Source organism: Heterocephalus glaber, unplaced genomic scaffold (assembly GCF_053883595.1).
Source record: "Heterocephalus glaber isolate CG9 unplaced genomic scaffold, H.glaber_assembly_v1.0 deba00001175, whole genome shotgun sequence".
NCBI classification, from domain to species: domain Eukaryota; kingdom Metazoa; phylum Chordata; class Mammalia; order Rodentia; family Bathyergidae; genus Heterocephalus; species Heterocephalus glaber.
Window position 1 is genome coordinate 1467345 of NW_028258207.1, and position 19453 is coordinate 1486797.

Consider the following 19453-nt stretch of genomic DNA (forward strand, 5'->3'; position numbering starts at 1 on the left):
GCTCTCTGTCTATACTGCATCTCTACCAGCATCATCTGCACCTACCCATCTGACCCCCTCTCTGTCTCCCCATCGTTGAGGTTACCCTGAGAGACCCAGACAGAAGGCTTCCGGGGTGGCCCTTCACCAGGAAGTGAACCCAAAGATGCCTCGACGGGAAGGCAGACGGTGGGTGATGCCCCTAGGGGACAAGGGAGCGGGGTGCTGACCCTTCCGGCCCTTGGCACCCGGCTGTCCCCGGCCGCTGTTGGCCACCATGACAGTGGACAGGCCTGGGCGCTGGTGTGCAGCGTCAGGGAGGCGGTGGGTGCTCCTCTCTGGTGTCCTGCTGTTCTGCATAGCGGGCGCTCACACGCGGCTCTCCGCCCTTCACCAGAGGAAACGTCCGCCCCCACAGGGGACCCTGCCTCCTCCTCACCCATCAGGCCGGGCTGAGGGAGCCCTGAAATGTTCCTGGGATAAAGCAGCCCAGATTTCTGCCCCCCTCTACCCCAGCCCCTACCTGACACACAGGTCACACCGGGGCCTCCAAACATCCTTGCCCAGTCTGGTCCCCAGACGTCCCGAGGCAGAAGCGGTTCCCGTAGTCCTGCAGACCAGCGCCACCCCATGGCTCCCGCTGCACCCACCCCCGACCCCACAGAGGCCTCCGCACCTCCCACAGGCAGCCGGACCCGTGGAAAGGAGCGAGGCGCCGGCCCAGGGACCCGCAGCAGCCCTCAGTCTTCTCCCGGCCCTTGGTCCCCTTGCTTCTCGCTGGGACACGACACACGACACCTCCAGCTCACAGCTCAGTAGCCTCGGTCCTCGAGTGGCCAGCGGCTCTGGGACAGGACCGAGGGCAGGGGAAATCTGTCCCTGTCGGGGCGGCGGAGAGAAAGCAGACGTGAGGGGCCAGGAGCAAGACCAGCCCTTCAGGCCACCCCACAGCAAGGAAGCTCAGCCCGTGGTCCATGCCGTCCCCAACGCCACCAGGAGCCCTGGAGACCTGGGCACAACTGAGTCCCAGCACGGGCAACGCCGGGCTAAGGAGGAGGAAGGGCGGCCGCGGCCATCTGCCCTAGGAGCTCGCTTCGCAGTGATAAATGTCACGTCGTCTGCACCGTGGAGGTCTTTCTCTTCCTTTAGTTTTTCTAAGTGGCTACTGTTGGAAATAGGAAAGGTATTGATTTTTGTACATTTATTTTGTAACTGGCTGCCTTACTGAACTCTCATTATTTTTAATAGTTTTTCGGCTCAATTCTTCTCCCAAAGGCAAGAAGTTTAGGCGATGTGACAAAACCAACAAAAAACGCTGGAAGCAGCCGCCCCGCCCCGCCCCGTGTCCTGCGCTGCACAGCCGCCGGACCAAAACAGATCGCCCTGGCCACCTGCGTGCTGTCTGCGCCCCGCCCGGCACCCGGTGGCTCTGGCTCGGCAGCGCGCCCGGGCAGGCGGGGTCCTCACCGGGAGCCTGCAGCTCACCCGCCCACCGCGGCCCCCGCCAGCGCTCCCGGCCAGAGGTCCGCACCCCGGCCCACGTCCGTCCTGCTCTGAGCCCTGGGGACACCGGCCCAGCGCTCGCCCGGAAGCCGCCGGGCTCAGGGCGGTGCTGCTGCCGTGGGCCGAGCTGAGCTGAGCCCGAACCGCGCGGAGGCCTTCGCTCCGCGGCACCTGCCGACGGGGCCAGCGGAGGAGGGGCCGGTGCGGCCGGGTCTGACAGACAGGAAGGCGGCACAGTCCCGAGTGTCCTCCCGCCCTCCCTCCCCCTCTGCTGCACAGGGACCAGGTCCCCTGCGGACACCGGGTGGCAGTGGCCGCCGAGCAGCCAGGAGCAGCCTCGGCTCGCTGCAGCGATGTCTGGGTCCGAGGCCGGGTGGGGAGGCCCGGAGGCAGCACTCTAAAGCCACGCCCGGGGGAGCCCAAGGGCGGGGCACCTCAGCGCCCCCGTGCCCCGGGGCTGGGGACTGGGAGAGTGGGGCGCTCGGCCACCTCAGAGAAGCAGCGCGCCCAGGCCCAGCGCGCCCGCCCGGAATGGACGCGCGCGGCTCTGCAGTCTGCAAGGCGCCCTCTCGGGCGGCGCTTCCCAAGGTCCAGGCAGGAGGCGCGCGACGTCGCAGCCCAGGACAGCGGGTGAGAGCGGCAGCCCTGCCCGTGGCCCGCGGGGCGCGCCGGGGGCGTCAGGGGTGACCGGAGAGGAGGCGCCGTCTGCGGACCCAGCCCGGGCCGCCCCGCGCCTCGCCGTGGGCTCTGGCGCTCTGGTCTCGGGCGCCGCGCGCCTCACGGCGGTGACCGGGCCGCAGTTCCCCCGAGGACGAGCTCGGCGCCTGTGGGCCTCGCGGTTCCAGCACAGACCCGCGAGAGGCCTGCGGGCCCCGGGCCTGCCTCTGCTGCCGGCTGGCCCGCAGGTGCGGCGGCCTCGCCCGCGCCTTTCTGGGAGACACCCTCGGGCTCCGCTTCCGCGCCTGCCTCCGAGCTCCCCCTAGCGGCGGGCGTGTGTCCCCGTCTGCCCGGCGCGGTCTCCCGACCGCCGCCCCGGAGGGACCCGGACCTCGGCGGCGCGGCTCCGCAGCTTCACCCAGGCCTGCCCCGGCCCAGAAGACGGCCGGGCGGCTCTGCTCGCCCCTCCAGGCCCGGGCCCCGGGACTTGCAGGCCTGGTCGGCGCTGCAGTGGCAGCCATAGGTGCAGTGGGAAGAACGCAGGGCAGGTGCGAGGCCTTTGCTCGCACTGCACCCCGACCAGGGCTGTGGGGCTGGAGGTCGCGGCTGCCAGACCCCGCTGCTCCCGCCAGGCCGCGGGTACTCGCTGACCGCCAGGCCGTGTCCGCACGTGTCCGCCTGGCTCTGCAGGCCCTGGGCGTCTCTGCCGTGGGCCTCGCCGACTCCTGGCTCCTCCCCAGCCTCATCTCCCCCACAGAGCCCCCGAAACCCGCCCTCCGCTGGATGGGCCCCAGCGCCCAGGCCTCCAGCCTGCTGCTGGGTCTCGCCCCGCTGTGTGATCCCGTTTCTCTCCCCTTCTCCCGCCCGAGCTGTGGCTTCCGGGAAAGCCCGGGTCCTCCCAGCCTCCTGTCCCTGACGCCCTCAAACAGCCCGGTCAGCTCCACTCTGACAGCGACTCCAGAATGAGCCGAGTGAGACCCAGGCCAGGGTGAGGACCCCATGAGCCCTCAGGGACGCCCTGCAGGCCAGGGTCCTCCAGGTCGGCTTCGGCGTGCTGGCCGATGGAAGCTGCGGTGCGTGTTTACATTTTTTAAATGTATTACAGCAGTGCCCCACGAGTGTCTTTATGGGGTGGTCACAAACACCCTGACTGCTGCTGCCCAGCGCCGTCCAGTGCAGAGCCAGGCTGGTAAACACAGCGCTGTGGCCTCATCCACCAATTCACCAGATCTGGCACCGTGCCGCTCGGCTCCTCCCCAAAGCCAAAACGACCATGAAAAGGAAACGTTTTGAATCCATTCAGGACATGGAGGCAGTCAGGACAGCGCAGCTGACGACACTCAGGAACAGGACTCCAGAGCTGCTGGGGAGGGGCGAGGATGACTGCTGAGAGGGCTCAAGGTGAGGCAGGGCGCCTGGAGGCGGATTCCCGGCTGGCGCTCCTCTTTGCTGCCGGGAGCGCGGGGTGCCTTCTCGGTCCTCACTGCCACGGCAGCCTTCTCTCAGGGGCGCCCTCGGCCCTGCAGCCTGGTCCCTGGGGGCTCGAAGACCAGGCAGAGGGCAATGCTGGAGCAGCAACCCTGTGACGCCCCTGGGGACAGAGGGACCTGGAGGACCTGGCATCAGAGGGGCCGTGTGTCACCAGCCCAGCCCTCATCAGGCCCAGCCATGCTGCTCTGGGTTCCCCACGCTCAGTATCCACAGATGGATTTTGTCACACTATGCAACCCTGAGTCCATCACATAAAACACATCTGCAGACGACCTGACAAGTCCAATTCTCTGTTTGACTCGTAGCTTTGAGATCCATAGAGGAAGAAGCAAGTTCCTGTGCCCTTGAGCCCTGGGTGAGTCCAGGCGCGGTTTGGCTTTAGGAGTGGGGAGACAGTGCTCTGGAACCCTGAGAAAGTGTGTGAAAATGACTGAGAAAACAATAAACACGGCCCCTGCCAGGCTACTTCTCAGACGTAATTGCATCTTAATAATCTGGGGCCGGTTCTGGAGGTAATAATTATTGGGTTCTCATGTCGGGTTTGTGTTGATTATTTTGGAAAGTGTGTCGAAGCTTACTTTATTTTCCAATCTTGTACCACTTTAATAAAAATTCATTACCAGCAGAGCTTCCTGAACTGGAAAGGAAGAAACTGAACACACACATCTGTATGATAGGTCTCCCACTACCTCAGCAGCTGTTATGTATAGTAGCTGCCCTCTTCCTGTGGTGCCTTGCCCCTCCCCTGTGTGACATCATGCCAAGATGGCTGCTCCCACCAAAGAATAAACCCTTCTTCCCAGCATGCCCCTGTTCCCGCCTAGAGAGTAACCTAATACTCGCTCACCTCCTACCACCTAGTGACATCACGGGCTCCTCCATTCCCTAGTCACTCCCTCACTCAACCCCACCTCAGCCCCTACAAACCCCATCCCAGTCTCTATAAAAGACTCTCCCTGCCCCAGCCATATTGCTTTTGTCTCTCCTTTGTTCAGAGACAGCCCGGCAGATCTGTTCCCTAATAAAGGCTTGTTGTGTCCTGGTCTGGTCTTGGTCTTCGGCCCTTTTACCTGACACTGTATATAAAGAAACGGGCAAACTACACCAACTGTTATCAGACAAGGTGATCTGGCTCATCCTAATGAAAAGTGAATAAGGGGACATTTCAGCCTTAGGAATAGAACAAAATATGAGGGAAACAGGAAGTAAGTAAAACAATATGACTTTGAGGACCATGTAGGGTTGCTGTGGGGCAAGACGAGGCGCTTTCTGCTCAGGATCAGGAGGGCTGGCTCAGGTCTGGGCCCCGCCCTGGAGGGCAGATGACTTCACCTGGGTGGCTCACCATCGGAGTCCTCTGGGCAGAAGCAGCCAGGAGGATGTGTTGGTGCACCATGACCTCAAAATCAGAAGTGCTGAAGATGCAGCTCAATGCAAAGGCCTTGGATTCAATCCCCAGTACTGCAAAAGAAAAAAAAAGGAATTTCCCTTAAGACAAGAATCCTGTCTTTTCATCTATTTAACTCAGACAATGAGAACAATTAAGCCAATAAATAAGTTGTAACTCTCTTGGAAGGAAACCAAAATTTGAACAGGTTGCAGAACTGGTTAAAGCAAGGTTATCCCTCATGAGTCACCAAGTAAATGTGATCTGAAAACCACAGGGAACCAGAATGGAAAACCAAAAAGCCTGGGAACACAAAATCCACCAAGAACGTGGAGCAGGTGGGAGCCCACGGCTGCTGGGGGGAGTGAAAAGCACACACCACAGTGGAGCGCACACTTACATCTGCGGCGTCATTCCACGCTCTGTAGTCATCCAGGAAATCACACCGTGTCCCCTATGTGAGCCGTGCACGCCGGGCGACATCGCACACATGCCGCAGCCTGACGGGCCCTGATCGGCCCTGCAGCCCCAAGAAGGATCTCTGCCATGACTTCCAGCAGGGCGCTGGCTCAGGCTGGGGTCTCCTTGGGATCATTTAGGGGAGGAACTGTTCCTAACTCTCATGCTCTTCAGGGGTCCACCTCCCTGCAGATCTCAGCTGAGGGCCACGGCTCCTTGCTGCGGTGACCACGGCGCGCCCGTTCCTGGCTGTGGCCTCTCCTGGGCAGCGCATTCATTGGAGCCTGCAGAAGGGCGAAGAGGGTGAATGGAGGCACCATCGCATTCTGTTGGTGAGAAGGACGTCACAGCCCTGGCACACGCAGGACTCTCGAGGACTGAGGCTGGGACGGCCTGGAGCCTGCGCTGCACTCGGCAGGACTTGCACACAGCGGCTTCTCTCACAGCAGTCCCACCCTGCAGACCGCCCCACGCCACCCAGAGCGAAGGGGACAGCCGGGCGTGTGAGTTCACAATCGGGGCTCCTGGGCGGCGGAGGGGGGGACCTCGGACCCCACAGAGTGAGCCCCGCACGCGGCACCAGCTTGGGGAGCCCCCCGCACGCAGGCTGTCTGTGCAAGGAGCCCCAGCAGGCAGCAGTGGGCGGAGCGCTGGGCTCACCCACTGCACCCCAAATGTGTCAGTGAGTGAAAGGTGGAACTGTGGTGGGGACGGGAATCGGACAGGGGCTGCCCCTGCCTGTGCAGGCTGAGGGGGCCCAGGCTGGACATCAGTGCTCAAGGCAGAGCCTGAGGCCTGCAGGCCGTGGAACAGCGAAGGCTCCTGCGCTCCTAGCTAGAACCAGGCTCGGCCTCTCACCAGCCTGGCAGCTTTTTTGGTTTTTGTTTGTTTTGCTTGAGGAATAATTATTTTGGTCATCAGCTGAAACAATTCTAATCTTTAATTTTTCACTTCTGTTGAAGGAAGATATTTTAGAATCCAAAGCAACAATGGGTAGGGGCTGGGGATTTAGCTCAGTGGTTCAGCCGCCTGCCTCCAAAGCACAAGGTCCAGAGTTCAATTCCCGGTACCAAAAAAACCCAAAGCAACAATGAGGAAAATGTTGGCAAGACAGAGATTCACCAGTACATTTGGCAATATCCTTGGATTATTATGGAAAGAAAATAGCCAAGGGGGAGGGCTTTGCCCAAAGATGGTCCCACGAAGTTTTCTCTATTATCATTCTGTTGTCATTAAGTACACAGTACAGACAAGATTTCAAGGTGGTACAGGCTTTTCCACCCAAAGCAAAATGTATCATTCAAGACACGGAAAGAAAGATTGCCAGCATTCTCTTCCTGCTAGGGACAGGCAGCATCTGGGGCTGGGGGGAGGCCAGTCCGACCGAGCCAGCCTGGCTTGTGGCAGGAGACAGAATGCAAGCCACCGTCGGCAGAAAGGAAGAGGACACAGGCGGAGGGCAGCAGGAGGCCTGCGCAGAGCCCAGCACAGACACGTGTCGGGCCGATCTGTGTGCCAGGCTGTCAGTCCACACCGGATTTTAGAATAGAAAATTAAAATGTGAAAGACTGTTTCTAAGTGAACGTGAGGCAGCATGCAGGAAGTGCCCCTGGAACCCGGGCCTGCAACCAATCACTGCTGGCCAAAATTAAATCCCAGCAAGCACTGCGGGCTATGGATGAAGGTGCCTTTCTCTGCAGCGGGTGGGGCCGGGGACACTGTGTCCTGCTGGCTGGGCTTTATCTCCGCCAGCACCGGCCAGGGAGCTGATTCCTGAGCTCCGCATGCTCCACACAGCAGGGTGAGATTCACAGGGTCACTGCTCTGTTGCTCCACTGAGCACTGTGGCTCCCTCCCCAATCTCTGTGCCTCCCCCAGCACCCTGAGGGCTCACAAGAGCTCCCCTCCTGCTTCTCACCCTGCCACAGATGAGTCACAAACCCCCAGTGCTCTGAGTCAACCTGAGCCACAGCCCCGACGCCGCCACTGGACTGGCGGTCAGAGTGTGTCAGAGCCTTTGCTGGCTCCTTTGTGTGAGTGTGAGCCGCTGCGGATCTGAGGGTCAAACCCTGGGGACTAACCCCAGTCCTCTTTACTCTTTATTTGGGGACAGGTTCTTGTTAAATTATCCAGGCTGGTCTCAAAATTGTGATCCTCCTGCCTCAGCCTCCCCAGTACCTGGGATTATAGGTGTGGGCCACCATATCCAACTGTACGGATTCCTTTCAGGTGTGATAATATAGGGTCTTCATACCCTTTATCTTTTAGAGTGACTGTGTTGAAATATTTATTAACGAAAAGATATACTGTCTGGATTTGCTTTATGATAACACTGGGGCCCATCACACAGAGATAAAAAGTCTGTGACTCATTGTCTGTGGGTGACACTCAGAGACAATGTTGGGTACAGAAACTAGATGCCAAAAGATTACAAACTTTGTGTGCAGACCAAGAAGAGGCCAAACCAACCTGTGAACACAGTGCTCACCTCCCGGGGAAGATGGGGACAGGAGTCATAGCAGTGGAGGGGACGAGAGAACTTTCTGGGGTGATCGAAATGTCTTCTTTCGATGGTGACCCATCAAGCAAGAACTCCTCTAATGCTCAGGCTACTTGCCTCCCATTGTAGTTAATTCTATTTCAATTAAAACTAGGTTTAGTCTCTTGCTGCATCTTTTTTTTTTTTAGCTTGAAGAACATTTGTTTCATTTGTCCATTTTCTTTATGATTCATAACTATTGTTATGACTTTTATCCAGATGTCCCCCAAAGCCTCACGCACCCATAGGTGGGGCTTTGGGATCATGGGTATGTGGTACTGGATTAAGGGCATGATATTGGATCAGTCCGATGGCTGGTTTAGTGTGGTTCTGAGTGTGGGTAATGGGAAGACCAACCCAGGGTGTAGGTGGCACCAACCAATAGGCTTATAGCCTGGATAAAATAAAAGGGAAAAGGAGGCCTGCTGGAAGACTGTTTCTCCTCTTGATGCTCCTCTGCCATGCGATCCTGCTTTGGAGCCAGCCAACTATGGGTTTAAACTTCTACAAACTGTGAGCTGAGAAAAACCTCTCCTCTTTCAACTTGTGGGTGTCAGATATTTTGTCTCACCAACAAGAAGGTAAGGCAGCTATGGAGTCTCTTCCAATATATAAATTTTTGTGTAAGCCATATATTTAATTCTGTTTGCCACCATACAAATAAATGGAAATAATTCTGTCACTTCTCTGTGAGAATAACTCCATTTTAGAGCCACAAGCACTTAAAAACCCAGCAGAACTTTGTCACCCACAAACCACCTAACTTGATACCTTACCTCTGAATCACCACATTTCCATGTTATGTGTCTGGAAACTACACCACTCACAACCACATAAAACAAATGCCCCCTTTAGAAAGGAGGTGCGAGCGCCATATTCAACGGGCCAGAGGAAGCCACACCCAGGGGGCACCAGAGGGCTCCGCACCTTCTTTACAAGTTTCAGGATTCTTGTCAACAGGAAAGCTCTGCCAAGGAAGGAATCTCAGCCTTGGAAACCAGCTATATTCGGAAAATAAAGATTCAGTCACTCAACAGACAGTCCAAGGGTTTTCCAGTCAGAATGAAGGCTGACGGGGTCACGCTAGGCAGGATTTGCTGGGCTGCAGGGACAGGTGAGGCTAACGGGGACTTCCATGCTGCAGCCGGCCTGAGTTCTGCTTTTCCCTGGTGCTGTGTCCCTGTGTCCCTGAGACTTCACCCAATCGGGCTGCCCATCCACTGAACCAGTCATCTGACATTCTCATACTCTGCAGCTATTTCTGCCTCCAGGGAAATTTGATTGAATTACGAAACTGGACCTGGGTTTGTCTCCGGCTCCACCTACTGTACAGGTGGGTGCATATCACCTGCATTTTAAAAGTAGGGGGTGCTTCAGGCAAGAATAGGAGAAAGTTTGGTGAGAAATGGAGTATTTACACAGACCCAAAATGTCTCGCATCGAAGTGCTGACTAACTATCAAAGGGAAAACAGTAATTCAGTGTGGAGAAACCTGACGGATGCCACATTTGCCAAATGGACAATGTTCGTATCGTTGATAACAGAACAGACCCACAGTGTGGGCCTCGGCCATGGTGCACTAGGGCAGCACTGTGTTCATCCATTTTCTGTTGCTGTGACACAATGTCCAAGGCTAGGGTCCTCATAAAGATCAGATGGTGGTGCGCGCCTGTAACCCCAGCCCTTGGGAAGCTGAGGCAGGAGGATCACTGTGAGTTTGAGGCCAGCCTGAGCTACACAGTGAGTTCAAGTCCAGCCTGGACTACATAGTGAGACCCTGACTCAAAAAAAAAAAAAAAATTGGACGTTTATCACCTCACAGCTGGGAGGGTGAACGTCTGAGCTCAGCAGCCCCACCTGGGCTCTGCGAGGACCCTCCTGGCTACATCACCACATGGCAAATGGCACCATGGCTGGAGCTCAGTGGAGAGAATGCAGAGGATGAGAGAGGCCGTGCTTGCTCCTTTCATAACCATTGCTCTCCCGAGAACTCCTTCCCTCCACACCAGCTTTAGCTCCCGGGGCCACCGCCTCCCTCAAAGGGGCCAGTGCCTTGCAGATAATCATGCCGGACCAAGCTGCCAGCACGGGGGATGTGGGAACGTGGGGACCCTTGGAAGCCACTCCAGGCCACACAGACACATGGTCAGAGCCCAGCGCCATGAGACAGCATTGGGCAGCACCAGGTGAAGTCACGTCAGCATCACGAGGACTCAAGGAGGGCCGAGGAAGCACCCCATGTGACTGGAAGTAGAAATAGCTGTCAAGGACATTGACATGGCGACTGATGGAATTGCGATCTAGATTGCCAGCGAGAAAAAAGGACAGGAGTAATGTGAAATTCCCTGAGCTTCAGAACTATACCAAGGTTTCATGTCTTCCTTTTATTTTTTAATGGAGCTGAAGATTGAGCCCAGGGCTTTCACCCTGATTTACATCCACAGCCATTTGGGGGGAAGGAGGGGATGGTGAGCCAGGGTCTCACTATGTATCCCAGGCTGGCCTTGAATGTGTGGCAACCCTCCTGCCTCAGCCTCCCAAGTGCTGTGATACAGGTGTGTCACCTTGCCCTGCTTTGAAGTTGCATGAATAAGAAAATGTTATTGTTGTTTGAACAGCATGTAGAGGTGCAGCGATATGATGTCTGCGACCTAACCTCACATGGCTCAGAAAACAGAATGTGCGTGTGTGCGTGTGTGTGTGTGGGGGGGGGTGCCGACGTCTGTGTAAGACAAAAAGCAATGAGCCACCTGTAAACTCCGCTGGTGACCTGCGAATCCTGTGACCGCTGCTCAGGGAGGTGCAGGGAGAGGGAGCTGAGTGCCCTGCCCCCTCTCTGTCCCTGACAAACTGGTGGCCGAGGCCAGCTGTGAGGAGCAGGACTGCGGCTGGGCCTGGGGCAACTCTACAGAAGTGACTGAAGTTCACTGTAACACACTGAGTGATGATTTTTTTTTTTTTTTTGGTACCAGGGATCAAACTTGGAAACTTGCGCTTGTGAGGCAGGCGGCAGAACCACTGAGCTAAATCCCCGGCTGAATGATGATCTTTACAGGCATGAGTCCACTGTGATTCTCAAAGTGGAAGGAGATCAAGTGATCTTTACAGCACAATATTGGCTGATAAAAGTGGAAGAAATAACAGAACTGGAAAACCACGCCTTAGCAACCTCCCATGATTGATTCAGGCAAGGATGTTTTGTTCTGTTTTGTTTTGTTCTTTTTTGAGACAAGGCCTCAATTTGTAGTTCAGGCTGGCCTTGAGCTCACTACGGAGCCCAGGCTGGCCTCCAACTCTCAGCGATCCTCCTGTCCCAGCCTCCTGAGTGCTGGGATTACAGGCATTCACCACTATGCCCAGCCAGGCAAGGATTCTCAATGGCTCTAAAACCATCAGCTGAAGGACTGTGGAGGAATAAGAAATTAAGATAATGTTAATGTGTCACCCCATAAATCATATGATAAACCCAGAGAAAGGCGCACCTCTACCATGGAAAGATCTAGTTGCCAGCACTGTAACCAAGTGGAAAACTGGGCCTCGCTAACAGCAGGACGCCCTGGCCTTGGGCGCCCCCCTCCACGATGCTACATAAGGACGCCGCACGACGTGAAGGTTTCTCCAGAAACGTTTAAACAGAACCTAATCGGACCTCCAGGCAGACTTCTGGTCCGCAGGAGCCGCAGAGAGGAAGGGAGGAGCGGAGCCCAGGGAGGGCGTTGGCCAGTGACTCCGCACCAGGTAAGCGGCACCGAGCGGCTGCTGCACAGCAGCGGGGAAGGACAGTGACAGTCGGCCAGACCGACCTCCAGAGATCCAGGAATTAACCAAGGGCTCACAGCAGCCTAAAGAGCATTTCTTCAAGGAAAACTAGGGTGGGGGATTTAGCTCAGTGGTTCCGGCGCCTGCCTCGCAACGCAAGGACCTGAGTTCGATCCCCAGTACCAAAAAGAAAAAAAAAATTACTGAAACTCAGTTGGGTTTTAAATATATTTTTTTATCGGTCTCAAGCCCCGGGTCACGTGACGGGGCAACGGCGGCGCTGACAATGAGCTTTCTCGGAGGCTCTTTTGGTCCCATTTGTGAGACTGATGTTGTCCTTAATGATGGGGACACAAGGAAAATGGAGGAGATGAAGAATGAAGATGGCAGAGTGGAAAACACTGTCTCCTCTATGATGGAGCGTCTGTTTCAGGAAAGGTAAACCTAGCCTGTAAGCAACCTGAAGGAGGCTAGAGCACCAAGGAATTAGAAGCGAATTCCTAGGTCAAATTGAACCTTTCAATGACAAGAGTCATACTCATGAATTTGTAAACCTAGTGAAAGAACTAGCTTTACCTGGAGAGCTGACTCAGAGCAGAAGTTCTGATTTTGAATTTATGCAAGTTGAAGAGCCATGTGAATCTTACATCGGTGCCAATGTCTGCTTGAGGTATTTTCTTAAGGTGACAACAGTGAGAAGACTGACAGACATGGTGAAAGAGTATGATCTTACTGTTCACCAACTTGCCACCTATCCTGTTGTTAACAACTCTATTAAAATGGAAGTGGACATTGAAGATTGTCTACATATAGAGTTTGAATATAATAAATCAAAGTATCATTTAAAGGACGTGATTGTTGGAAAACTTTACTTCTTATTAGTAAGAATAAAAATACAACACATGGAGTTACAGCTGATCACAAAAGAGATCACAGGAATTTGTCCCAGTACTACGATGGAAACAGAAACTATTGCCAAATATGAAATAATGGATGGTGCACCAGTAAAAGGTGAATCCATTCCAATAAGAGTATTTTTAGCAGGATATGACCGAACACCAACGATGAGAGATGTGAACAAAAAATTTTCAGTAAGGTACTTTTTGAATCTAGTGCTTGTTGATGAGGAAGACAGAAGGTACTTCAAGCAGCAGGAAATCATCTTATGGAGAAAAGCTCCTGGCAAACTGAGGAAACAGAGAACAAACTTTCACCAGCGATTTGAATCTCCAGACTCACAGGCATCTGCTGAACGGCCTGAAATGTGAACTGAATAGGAGGAAAAAAGAAAAAAAATCCATAACCGTTAAGTTCAGCAGGTTAAAGATGGTTGCAGCATGTAGGGGGGGAAAGAGGACAAAACTCCATATATAATAGTGTTCATTTATCTTACAGTGCTGCATTTATTTTACAGTATAACTAAATGTTCATGTATAAACATTTAAAAAAGTGCTTTCTTTGAAACACTGGAGATTTCCTAAGCTGCCTTTTATATTTTTTTTTAACTGCACACTTTGATGATAAGCACTCAGATATTGCATCAGCATAAACATTAAAGATTTTCATTTGAATAGGAAAATATATATTTTTTTTTATCAGTAATTATACGTATTTCCGAGGGACAGTGTGACATTAACATGTCTATCACCTCAGATACATTCGTGTTTCTGGACACCTTCAAAACCCTCTACCTGCTCTCGTGAATTACTCAGTTGATGCTGCCACAGGGCAGGGTTGGCACCGCGGCCTGACTTTTGCCGAAGGCTCTAAGAGGTTCGCCGTTGCTGCCACAGACCACAGAAGGTTTTGCTGCCGTCCAAATGCACCCTTCTCCCAGGCAGTGGCAACTGAGCCAGCCTGTTCCTGCCCCCTCTCCGAGCTCCTTGGTAGCCTTGAAAACCAGCAGCCTCGCAGTCCCCGGAGGGCAGCAGGTGGCACTCTCCCCAAGGGAGACAGAGCCGGCAGAAGTGCGACTGGGTCGGTGTGGGGCTGTGGAAGCCCCGACGTGCCTGGGAGGCCCGGGAGGCTGTGCTCCCGCTCTGCTCCTCGCTGGCCCAGGAAAGCCCCAAGGCCCCAGCCACCCACCTTAGGTGACCTTCAGCTGGGGCAGGAAGCGGGGAAAGGCTAAGGCAGATGTAGCTCCCCTCAGCAAAGCAGGAAAGACTCTCCAGGGCTACGTAAGTGACCATTAGCAGCTGCTCCTCCCTGGTAGCCCAGCAGGGCCTTTGGTGACTGCAGACTTCACAGAATCACCCTGGGAAGGAAGGCCCGGGACCAACATCCAGCAGACACTGCTTTCCAACATTACCTAAAGTGTCCAGTTTTCAACAACAACAAATTATAAGACACCAAAGAAACACAAAAGGAGGCTCCACAGATAGGGGACAACATACAACCCATCCCTGACTGGACTCAGGGCCTGCGCTTTATCAGAGGATGATCTTAAACCAGCTACCAGCAACATGTGCCCAGGGCTAAGTAAACTATGTCTGAAAAAATTAGAAAAGTATGACAATAATGTCAAACCAAGAGAGAATATCCATACAGAGAGATAATAAGGAATTACCAAATAAAAATTATGGAGAACTGAAATACCTGAAATAAAAAATTCAGGCCGAGCTCCACAGCATATTCGTCCGGCAGAAGAGCGGGCCAGTGCGTGAGAACAGAGGTGATTAGTCATAGACAGGAGACCAAGCAATCCAACAGAGCCTCTGAGACTCGTGGCTCAGCAAACACACCAATGTTTGCACAACTGCAGTCTTGGGGGAGAAAAGAGAAAATGTGAAGAAATAATGGCCACAGTCTTCCCAGATTTGATGGGAATTAACCTACACATCTGAGACACTCAGTGAGCGTCTGTGGGTCACAGCTTTCCTGTCGACGACAGATACCTGAGGCACTCGCTCCTAAAGAGCAAAGCTCATTTGGCTCACAGTTTTGGGGCCAGAACCATGAGCAGCCGCCCTGTTGGTCCAGGGCCTTGGGTGGACAGCCACCCTGCAGGAAATGAGCACACACAGAGGTATGAGTAGAGAGGGCCAGGTCTATAGTCCCCTTCAAGGACGCTGCCCAGCAATGCACGGAGCCCCAGGACCTGCAGGGCACCCACACCCCTTTTCTAAAGGTCCACAGTCCCCACATTGCCTCCAGCTGCACAAAGTCTTTATTTAACACATGGGCCTTTGGGGGACATCTAAGATCCAAACTGTAGCACTCAGCAAGACAAACTCAGAGATGCCATGCCAGCTGTGTGTGGTGGCACACCCCTGTGACCCCAGCACTCAGGAGGTTGAGGCAGGAGAACCACAGAGTGAGTTCAAGGGTAGCCTGAAATACAGAGTAAAACTCAAAAAATGCCCCAGAACACAGACACCCATCCTGCACCCATCCCAGGCAAACCTCAACAGAGAGAAGAGCTTGAAAGAAGCAAGAGGAAAACAATTCATGGTGCACAGAAGAATCCTCATGAGATTAACAGCCTGCTTCACCGAACGGCCAGCTCAGGGGCAGGATACACGGCCAAGGCCTGGAAAGAAAGAGTTGAGCAAGGACTCTGTGTCCACAGCTTCCAGCAGATAAGAAGCTCAGGCATCCTGGCTAAACAAGCACAGAGAATCTGCTGCTAGCAGACAAGGCCTACAAGAAACCCAAGTCTTAGAGCCAAGGATGTAGCTCAGTGGCACCGCACCTGCCTGGCAAGCATAACGTCCTGAGTTCGACCCCTGGTATTGAAAAAAAAAAACCTAAGTCCTTCCAGACAGGAGAAGACAACTCAAGGCCACCTCTGGAAACTAACGGCACTGTTAAAGGTAACACATTGTAAATGTATGATGTCAAAAGATATAACTTGAGCCAGGTGTGGTGGTGCACTCCTATAATTCCAGTCTTCTGGGAGGCTGAAGCAGGAGGATTGAAAATTTGAGCCCAGCCCGGGCAATTTAGCAAGATCCTGTCTCAATATTTTAAAAAATTTAAAAAGAGCTGAGTATATAGTTCAGTGCAAAGGTCCTGGGTTCAATCCCTGACACCCCCCACCCCAAAAAAGTTATTTGTGTGACAGTGATAGAGCAAGGGTGGGGGAAGAATAAACAATATCGATTCAAGTTTCTTTATGGTACTGAAATTAAATCAGAGTTAATCTGAAAAGGTGTAACTGTAAAACTCAGGGAAACCAATAAGAAAAAATTCCAAAAAATATAGTAAAAGAAACAGCAAAGAAAGGTAAATGGAGCGCTAAAAAGTATCTCTAGGACTTCAAAGAAAGCAGCAGTGAGAGCCTGGGGGAGAGGAGGAGAGAGACCACTTGGGCCGAGCTGCAGGTGGAATCTGATCTCGGTGGCAGGGACGTTAAATGTGAGGACCAGGCAGGCGCTCTCTTCAGCAACAGTTGAGTCTCAAGGAGAAAAGCTGTACTCCTGAGCTCTGCCTAGCTCACACCTTGGTCATGAGAGCGCTGGGATAGCTATACCCATCTCAGACAAAAGAAACTTGACAAAAAAAGTTACTTGAGGCAAAAAGAGACACTTTATAACAATTTAAAAGCTCAATTCAGCATGAAGAAAGAATGATTATGAACATACATGCACCTAACAAGAGTCCTCGAGTACCTGAAACAAAAATAGACAGAATTTGGTGGAAAGAGAAAATTCAGCAATAGGAATTGGAGACCAATTCTCTACTCCCAGTTGTAGCTGGAAAACAAAACAGAAAATCAGCAAGGCGATGCAAGGTTTGAATAGCACTGTGGACTAGCTTGACTAATGGGTATCTACAGAGGCATCATGAGCTTGGAGCACGTTCTTTGAAAGCACATGTGGTATGTTCTCCACCGCAGATCACACCAGATCATAAAACAAGTCTTTCTTCCCAGTGCTTACCAAAGTCAAAATAATTTGGTCCATCACATGCTCCAGTGTCTGTTTCCCACAAAGAATCAGAAGATCTAAGAAAGTGAAGACTTGTTTGCCACATGCCCCAGTCCATGTCCAGTGCCTCGCACATAATGGGCACCCTGATCCATATTTTAGAAGAATGAATAAACAAATATATTTAACGGATCCAATATGTGTTGTCAAGCATCGTGAAACTCACTGATGTTTGGGAAACACCACGTATTGGCCTATCTTCCACGGCTATACTAAAATGCTCAAGCCAGGGTAACTTACAAAGGAAAGTTCTATTTAGTTCATAGTGTTGCAGGCTAAAAGCCCGAAACAGCATGGCTGCAGCTCTGGCAAGGGCCCTTGACCACATCACACTGTGGTGGAAGCACATGGGAGAGAGAGCAGTCACGAGACAAGACAGAAGCCACGCCAGCATCTCCTGCCTGGGGACAAGCTCCCAACATGTGAACCTTCCAGGACGCGGTCAAGCCACATCCCAACCACACATGCCACAGCACCTTATTTCCCAGTAGTTCTGTCTCAGGCACAGCCGCCACTTAGATTCAGGCTTGCTGATATTCCCTGGAGGTCTCTGCCAGCCTGTTTTTTAGTATCTGCTCAGATTCTTGGTTGAGAGAAAATCGGATAGAATTAGCGTGGAGTCATTTAGAAGAGGAAGTATGTTGTAAGAGACACAGTAACAAGGACAAGCCAGAAAACACCCGAAAGAGGCTCCTTGGAGGGTCACACATGTCGTTACAGTCTGGACCTAGGCTGTCCCCAGAGACTCAAGCGTGTGGATGGTGACTGGACCCTGGGGCACCGTGCTCTTCTGGGGATTCGTGCATGGATGAGTTCACAGCCCACTGCTACTGGGAGCTGGGGCCTGATTGGAAGTGGTGGTCACTGGGGCGTGACCTGGAAGGGTGTGACCTTGTCCCTGGCTCTTCCTTCTCTCTCTGCTTCCTGGCTGCCATGGATCCAGAGCTGTCTGCCTCCAGGCCCCCCCACCATGCATTTCTGACTTGAGCCAGCCAACTGTGGACTGAGCCCACTGGAACTTTGAGCCAAAATAACTCTCTCCTGTTTTAAGGTGCAGGTGTTTTGTGGTAGCAACTTAAAGTGACCAATACGCACATCATTCGTGGCAAGGTGATTTAAAAACTGGCTTAAGATTTGTTTTCTTGATTTTCCCACTGTCAATCAATCATCAAGAAGCAAAAGCTATCTTCTTCTCTCCCAGGACGGTAGCCAGATATCACAAATACAAAGAAAAAATCTGGATTCTTCTTTTTCTTTGGGAGCAGTTAATAAGTGTTTGTGTTTCTAAACATGGAAAGTTCACTTGGAATCTACAGACATGAGAAAAATCCCTAAAAACAGGCATTTGCTGCTGAAACTGTCTTCAGGAAATTAACCAGCTGGGTAGCGGATACAATGCTGGCTTTCTGCTTTCCTTTGAGGAGGATCCAGAATGGGAAAGCCATTCCCTGGGGAGAGACGCTGAGGGCACAGATCTGCATCATGCTGTCCCCAGGGGTCCAGGGAGCGGGACAGCAGCACAAGCCCTGCAGTGGAAACTTTTTTTTTTGAGTAGACATTTGTTTATTGTTTTCAACATAGCAATTTTTATTTCTTTTTAAACTGTGCAAATGACTCTATAATTTTAGATAAAGTCTAATAACTAGTAAAATGAAATGGGAAGTGTAAAAAATTATATGTGGTCATCAATATAGTATTCATTTACTGACAAGATGTATTTTAGTACCAAATGCTTTAATGTTGTTTTTGTTTGTTTATTTTGTCATATTTACCTGATACACACTCAAAAGGTTCAAGAGATAGAAAAATACCAGGCTGACCTGACATTTTGTGGCAGCCAAGTGAAAACATCTCCCAGATTTAAAAACAAATAATCTGTTTCCAAGTGATGTTCATTTTTGGCTGCCTGTACTATATAGCTTCAAAAGAATGACTCTGAAACTGTAAAAGGTCTAACACAGGTCAAACAGGAAGGAGAGAGTTGAGGAGTACACATAAAAATAAGACTGAAACCAAAGTAAAAATAAAAGAAAGAAAAAGAAGGCAAAGAAAATCTCACTTGAGGGAAGTAACTTATTTACATCCCCAATTTTTCTCCTGCTTCTGGCATTTAGTGTTATGAGGCCACTTATACACATGCACAAATACATGCCAAGTCATAATAAAACAAAATTATATCTTAAACCAGAACCTGGTATGTGAGGTAACTTTATATGAGGGTGATCTTTTTCACTTTTTCATTTCAAAAGTCTTTATGAAGTATTTGCAAATGTTAGGCTCTTCGTCAGGAATCAGGGAGATGAGTAGGATCATGTGCTTTTCTCAAACAGATTTAGCCAAGTAAAGTAAGCCAACCATTTGTAGCATAGAGTGATAAGTCTGGTCAAAGAGGAATGTATAGGGTACAGTGGAGGTCCAAAAAGGGAAGCCAATTTATTCAGAGCTGGAGGAAGAGCAGGAATCGCAAATTACACAGAATTCCCCAGAGGATATTCATATCCTTTTTGGAAGGAGCTGCCATTAGTTGGCATATACCCAAGGGGTGATGAGAACAAGAAAGTGGAAGATACTACAGAGAAATAGGAGGTAGCATCTTTGGAGACAAATACCGTATTATCATTATAAAGCTTTTTCAAAATATTAATCATAGGCAATATTATATAGATGAAGCTAAAGGTAAACAGGATTCAGAAAACAAAAGTGACCATGCTTACGAACTTGAAATGGTTGAATTGTTTTAGAAACCACTTG

The 19453-nt window shown here is 51.9% G+C and overlaps 1 long non-coding RNA gene and 1 pseudogene across 1 annotated transcript; both read left to right on the forward strand.

The window, feature by feature from the left end:
• The first annotated feature begins 1495 nt into the window (after positions 1-1495).
• Positions 1496-8597, forward strand: LOC110347938 (uncharacterized). Its single transcript, XR_015451096.1, has 3 exons — positions 1496-2112; positions 3443-7705; positions 7924-8597. It is a non-coding gene; the product is annotated as an uncharacterized LOC110347938 (long non-coding RNA).
• Positions 8598-12352: 3755 nt separating this feature from the next.
• LOC101723740 (vacuolar protein sorting-associated protein 26A pseudogene) lies at positions 12353-13406 on the forward strand (annotated as a pseudogene).
• Positions 13407-19453: the final 6047 nt, after the last annotated feature.